The sequence below is a fragment of the Mugil cephalus genome, chromosome 1, assembly GCF_022458985.1.
Source record: "Mugil cephalus isolate CIBA_MC_2020 chromosome 1, CIBA_Mcephalus_1.1, whole genome shotgun sequence".
In the NCBI taxonomy this organism is placed as follows: Eukaryota; Metazoa; Chordata; class Actinopteri; order Mugiliformes; family Mugilidae; genus Mugil; species Mugil cephalus.
The window spans coordinates 53792903-53800522 of NC_061770.1; positions in this window are offsets into that span (position 1 = coordinate 53792903).

The window sequence follows — 7620 nt, forward strand, 5'->3', positions numbered from 1 at the left end:
GTACTATGATCCAATACGGTGCACTTGAAATGTTGGAGTGACTTGCTCGGAGTCGCACTGTACCGGAGCGAAGAAGAGGTTTACCCACACTTTTTTAACGATCACGTGTTCTGTGCTTCCCAAGTCACCTCACTCAAGTATGACTGGGTACAGTCATCTCTGGAGAGATGAGAGAGTCCAGGGGGAGTAAGGGTGTCCCAATGGAAGGAGAGAAGTCTGCCATAGGGCACGTAGTGATAGAGTGAAAACAATAATCCAGCCCTTAATAGCCGGGACTCATCAATTCTTTTTGATGTGATCCAGCACGGGCTGGCAGGTGACAACACACATGCATGTGGGCATTCCCTAAATGTGAGTGAGACCATTAGCAGGGCCCAGAGTCAGGTCAGAAGCCCCAGCGCCCGAGAACCTCCACCCCAGTTTGGGGCGCATGGGTGACAGGACCAGAGAAACCACCGTAGCCACGGGGCAAGCCACACCCCAGCGCAGATGGCGAGCGACGACCAACACCCCCAGACCGACCAAGCGAGCACAAGTCGGTGCAGGCCAGAGCAGCCCCCATAACCCCCACCCCCCAGCCACCACAGCCCGTCCACCCACCGCCGCCAACACCCCCCCAAAGACCCCACCCCCGCCCGCAGGGCAGCCATGGACACCTCTCCAGCCGAGAGGACTCCCCCAGGAGCCCAGCAAAGCCCCCGCAGACGGGCACCGGCCCAGCGCCCAACCAGGGATGGGCCATCCGAGCAGGGGGCCAAGGTGCCGGCCCCATGCCCCTGGCGCACCCAGGCCAGGGAGACCACGGGAAGAGGGAACCCCCACCCGCCAGGGAGAGATCCCAGCCCCCCATCGAAGGGAGAGGGGAAGCACCAAGCCACCACCCAAACCAGTCGATACCGGAACAACCGGGTACCCAAGGGAGCCGCCATGAACCCGTCGCCACGCAGAACCAGGAGACAAACCCAGGCCAAGGGGACACCAGAGAACCTAGGTAGGTACCTCTACCAGCCGCCGTGGGGCCACAGACCGCCAGCCCAAGATCCCCCTGCTAGCGGAGGACCAGGCCCCCCAAGCCGTGCCAAGGGATAATGAGAAGTGACAGTGTCCCTATTACTGTGCTTCCTCAGTCCCTGATGAGGAAGCAAGCCCCTACACCGTGACCCTGTGACCCTGGATGTGGTGTGGTGCATTAAGACAGGGGGCAAACAGGAGGGTCAGGTGGGTCAGAGGACTGCAGCACACTACTGTCCTGCAGCCTGCCCTGACCCTGACCAATCCTGGGTGGACCCCTAAGGTGAGGTGCATTAAAAAGTTGGAATGGGTGTGTGTGGTGTACCTAGCCTTGGTTGTAATGGGCGACATAGTGTATGGTGGAGTGTGAGGTGAGTGCAATTTAGGAGGCAGGCAAGTGAGGGCCAAGTCCCCGGCAGCAGGGCCAAGACGCAACAGCAGCCCATGAGACCCACAGACGGGGCGAGGGCCCCCAGGACTCAGGAAGTCCCCCGACCAGACCCCGCCCCCACCCAGAACAGCAACCAGGATGCGACAGACCCCCAGGAAACCCCGAAGAACCAACATCGACCAGCCGAGCAATGGCATCACCTACGTGCCCCCAAGGTGGACGGAGACCCCACCCCCCGCAGCCCCCCCAGCCCCAGCGCGACAGAGCGACCGGACACGGTCAGGGTGGAACTCAGACAGCCCCCCACACCCTCAGGCTCCGACCCCAAGGCACCGGGCGTGGCCCCGACCGCCGGGGGCCACCCGGACACCAGGAAGGCCCCCCACGACCAGTGAGGGCCCAGCCACCAGCGGAAGGAAGGAGGGGCCAGAGGAGGAGCCGGGAGAAGGGAGGAGGGCGCCGCAGAGGGGAGGGAGAGGAGGGGACAGGGAGCCCGCCAGCCCAGACCGCCAAAGCCCACCAGGAGATCCAGGGAGAGTCGGCCACCGATACACCACTACCCCAGGAAAGTGAGCAAGCGCCGAAGCCACAGGGAACCCCAGGCAAGTCTCCAGCGCCACCCCACGGGGGGAGAGGGAGGCCAGCCGGGTAAACCGCTCAGGGCCGGAAGTCAACCCAGGGGAGAGAAGGAGTAGGGCACCCCTAATGCATGCTCAAGGTGGTTGTGGTCCGGGATCCTCCTTAGTGAATCTGGATGAAGAGGGCAATAAAATCTTTTCCATAACGACATTCATCACTGTAAGAGAAATATTATTATAGCATTACAGTAAGTGGAACAGAAGTGGCAAAAGCTAGCAGGCAAAGTCAAGATGTAAATTAAGGTTGAGGGAGTCGCAGAATACAGCCCATTTTTTGGCAAACAGATTCAACTGATTTTTTCGGGTAGCAGATATTTTCTCCTTGCATGCAGCCTTTTTGGCTGCACGCAGTCCATCCAGAGAGTACATCAGAGTCAAGCCCCACCCACCCACACCCTCTAGTAAACCTGCTGGCTTGAATGACTCTAGATTTAAGAACTCTAGACATAGTTTCTCACCCTCTAATTCAGCTAGATTTGAGCCGAGAAACAAATCCCATTTAGTATGTCATTTTTGTGGTCAGACAGGGCATTTTAAAGCCAAGTGTCCTAAGCTTAATACCAGTAATAACTACATGTGTTTCACACCTCAGTTACCTGGTAGTGAGGTAAAGGGTGAAGTCACAAAATGTTGTCATGAGGAGTTGACAATTGGTGTGCTGATTGCAGATAAGCCCTGCGTAGCTCTGCTTGACTCAGGGAGTAATCGCACCCTAGTTAGACAGGACAGTCTCCCTAGTGACACTACATTTTGTGGAGGGACAGTTGATGTGGTCTGCGTGCATGGTGATAAGGTGGGGTACCCCATAGCTGAGGTAATGATACAAGTAGGAGCTCAAAACTACTTGCTTTCTGTCGGAGTATTTGAACAACTACCCTATCAGGTTGTTTTAGGTTGTGATCTCCCCATCCTTGCTGATCTCATAGCTAAGCAGTCTTGTGAGGCCGGGGCTATTAGCAATAGTTCAAGTCTACTAGAAGTGACAAGGTCAAAAACCAAGCAGAATCAGCTTAGCTCAGTTTCAGAGTGGGAGGAGCTATCTTTTGCTAATGAGGAAGCACCTAGCTTCACCCAAACCAGACGGCTCAGAGAGAGGAAGACTAGGAGGCAGAGAAGACAGGACAGAATAAGGGGGACGTCACTAGTGGAGGAGGTGACCAAGCCTTTAGAGCCTGATCTCGTGTTCATTCCTAGTGATGTGGCTAGGCTACAGAGAGAGGACCCTACTCTGTCAAATCTGTTTGCTAAATGTGTACCAGAGTCCACGCAGGTAATAGACAGAGGAAAAGAAGCGTATGTGGTTAAGGGAGACTTGTTGTATCGCCGTAGCCAGATTGGTGACCAATTAGTCATTCCTGAGAGTTTGAGGTCAACAATTTTAAATCTGAGTCATGCTATCCCTTGGGCAGGCCATTTAGGGCAGGCAAAAACATTTGCTAGGATGGTTCCCCGGTTTTACTGGCCTCTTCAATATGCTGACACAGTTAAACATTGCCAGTCATGTCCTCAATGTCAGTTAACAGCACCAGGCAAGAAGGGAGATAGGGCCCCCCTTATTAACATGCCCATCATTGGAACACCCTTTTCCCATATTGCCATGGACATTGTAGGCCCCCTCGAAAGAAGTAGTGCAGGCCATAGGTACATACTGGTAGTTTGTGACTACGCCACAGGATACCCTGAAGCCTTTCCACTGAAGAAGATCAAAGCTCGGCAGATCGTCAACTGCCTCATCCAGCTGTTCTCTAGAGTGGGAATTCCAAGAGAGATCATCACTGATCAAGGTACCAACTTCACCTCAAGCCTGTTGAAACAGGTCTACAGCATGCTGGGCATTCAAGGGGTGAAGACCAGTCCCTACCATCCACAAACAGATGGTCTGGTTGAACGCTTTAACAAGACCCTCAAGTCCATGCTGAGGAAGTTTGTGAATGACTCTGGGACAGACTGGGACCAGTGGCTTCCATTCTTATTGTTTGCATACAGGGAAGTCCCACAGGCATCAACTGGATTTTCACCTTTCCAACTGCTGTATGGACATTCAGTGAGGGGTCCAATGGATGTCTTGAAGGAAGCCTGGGAGGGACCCGCACCACAGCAACAGTGCAGTGAACTCTCATATGTTCTGAAAATGAGAGACAAGCTTGACCAGTTCCAAGAACTCGCCAATGACAATCTGGCACAGGCACAGCAGAGGCAGAAGCAGAGCTATGACAAGTCTTCAAGGAGGATCTGCTGTGTTAACTGATATGACTCGCAAATCCAGCCCAGTAAAGCTTAAATGGACTCAAGAGAGCGAAGATGCTTTTAAGGACTTGAAAAACTGTCTTTGTGAGAAACCTGTGTTGCAGTGTCCAGATTTCACTCTTCCTTTTACTGTAATGACAGATGCTTCTGGAGTAGGACTTGGGGCTGTCTTACTTCAAGGGGAAGCTGAAGATCTGTTGCCTGTACAGTATATCAGTCGGAAACAAGGGAAATGAGGTACTCAACGGTGGAGAAGAAAGCTCTAGTGATCAAATGGGCTTTGGACACTTTGAAGTATTACCTCATTGGTAAAGAGTTTATTCTTGAGACTGATCATCGTGCTTTACAGTGGATACACAAGATGAAAGACACCAATGCCAGAATTACCAGATGGTATTTGTCTCTCCAACCTTTTCGTTTCCAGGTCCGGTACAGACCAGGACATAGGAATGTCATTGCTGACTTCTTGTCCCGTGACTCTGAAGAGTAACGGTCTTAAAGGGGGGGGGGGGGGGGGGGGGGGGGGGGGTTGTATTATGTTTGGTTATATTTAGTAGCGCAACATCTTGGTTAAAATAAACACTTACGCATATTGTTAGATTTAGTTAAAGTTTTATTGATTTACTTCTTGTTAAAATAAGTTATGTAGATATTCATTTGTGTTACTTACCATACTCACCATGTGGCCAGAGTCAAAGGAGGGAGTGCGGCCATATTTCCTACTTTTATACTCAGGTGACATGATTGGGGGCAGGTCATTGGACTAGTCCAAATGGGTAAGGGTAAGGGAAATTACTCAAAAGTATTATTTAGGTTTATTTGTTGTTAAATGAAGACATGGTTAAATATGGATCATCAGTAATGTAGGTAAAGGTGTTTTAGTGTAGTAAGGTCAGAGATTAGCTTTGTTAATGGTTTTATTAGGAGCCAGTGGACTCTCCTCCCGTAGTGGTACAGCCAGGGAGGCTGGGTTACGAGGAGGAGAGGCTATTTAAGCAGAGGCCTTTCCTCTGCCGGAGGAGGAAACAGTGTGCTTATCAGGTGTAGCAATTTACACATGATTTAAGTAGAATCTTGCGTTTGTTATAAGTTGAGTTTTCTTTAGTTCAACTCGGTTAACTGTTCAGTTACCTTTTTTTGTTCTGTTAGGGTTAGGGTTAGGGTTAGGGCTTCCTAGTATATACTTTTGTTGATACCAAACAAATCTGGAAGCACCTGTAAATAAACACCTTGTGGTGATTTTTTCTAACCAAACGGCCTTGAGTCTGCCTCCTACTTATGCCGCTTCGGTCAGCTTCCCAACAGTAGTATTGTTGATTTGGACCAGTTGATTGAGTAGTCAGAGAGGGCTGAAAATTTTGAAATACAATTATAAGCTTCCTGTAACGATCTCTGAGGTTGTTGCAAGTAAAGTAAAACATCGTCAGCATATAGATTCATCTTGTGTTCAGAGATGGATGAGTGGATACCCTGGATACTGGAGTTCTGACGTATTGCTGATGCGAGCGGTTCAATAAATATAGCAAACAGTAGGGAGACAGGGGGCATCCTTGTCTGGTTCCCCTCTGTAAGGTGAAGCTTTGTGATGTGAAACCATTGGTGGTGACTGTGGCCTTAGGTGAATTATACAGTGCAGCAACCCAGTGGATAAATGACTCTCCAAAGCTGAAATTTTGAAGGGTGGCAAAGAGGAAAGCCCAGTTAACTTTATCAAAGGCTTTCTCAGCGTCCAGTGATAAAGCAATGGCTTCTGTATTTCTACGCTGGGACATGCTGATCAGGTTAAGGAGCCGTCTAACGTTATTTGTAGATTGTCGGCCTTTGATGAAACCTGTTCGGTCATTGAGAATTATTGATGAAATTACTTTCTCTAGTCTAGATACTAGTGCTTTGGAAATAATTTTGATATCTGTATTAATCAATGACAGAGGGCGATAGCTGGAAGGGAGTGTTGGGTCTTTATCAGGTTTTAAAAGTAATTTAATTGTAGCAGTATTCATTTGGGATCTTATGCAACCTGTGTTTTTGATTTCTGTAACAGTCCTTTAGGAACAAGGGGGCCAGATCTGACCAGAAACTGTTTCATAAATTTGGCAGGGAAACCATCTGGCCCAGGAGCTTTGCCCATAGGCATGTTTTCTAAAGCTGTTAATAGTTCTTCCATGGTCAGTGGCGAATCCAATATGTTTCTTTGTTCTGCCGTCAGTTGGGGTAGATTGAGTTTTTTGAGAAAGGATTCGGGTTGGTAGTTGTTGAATATAATTTTTCATAGAAGCTGTAAAAGATATGATTAATTTCCTGTGGTGATTGAGTGTGTTTGCCACTTGAGTCCTGAATTGCATTTATAAGAGATTTTTCTCTGTTGCGTTGGAGTTGAGAAACGTCGCAAGAAATTTGCCTGATTTATTGCTATGCTCAAAATTTTGGGATCTAAGTTGTTGAAGTACGAATTCTGTTTTTTTGGTCAAGATATTTTCTAATTGTAGTTTCGCATTTTGTAGTTGGGTCCATAATTGTTCATTTGGGTTTGCGGTGTATTGTTCTGTTATTTCTTTAATCTTATCCTCGATGTTTTTTTTCTGCTTGTTGGTCCTGTTTTTTCTTGTAAGAGGAGTAAGATATAATTTTGCCTCTGATTACGGCTTTCCCTGTTTCCCAAATCAGAGATGGGGATAAATTTGGAGAGTCATTTATTTCCAAAAACCCCTTCCATTCCTTCCTTATTAATGAGTCAAATTCAGGGTCTCTCAGTATTGAGGTGTTAAGGCGCCATGTGGGTGATGGTTTTAACAATGGTTTAAACGGGATTTTAGATGTGAAAGGGGTTCACCACTGTTGAACAAGTCTTGGACATATAGTGTGTGGTTGCAGCGCCGCCATGGTAGCCTCCTACATTACCCCGTAGACATATATACGCATTGTCCAAACTGCCAGGTCACATAAACCCGACCAATTAAATATTCAAAGCAAATTCAGTCCTGTGGCCCCGTTTTTCCATTTCGTATTTTGATCTGAGTCTCAAATTGAAATATGAAAAATCGGGCATTTTTTCGTTTTTTTATATCCAGAGTGTAAACAACAGCAAATAATTCCACATTTCAAAATTCTTATTAATATTAAGCTTAGACACGATCACAACAATAAACTGAGTTGTAATATTAGTGCTAGCAAACTAAATATTCATCATTAAACCACCACAGGCATCCAAACTTAGCTGCCAGCGGCTAGCAAAGGGGAGAGCTAAAAGCTACTGTGCTACAAGCTGCTCAGCTTAGCTAACTCAACTCACAGAATATATTTCCATGTAACACAAAGTGCAATGAAAGTCGAAAT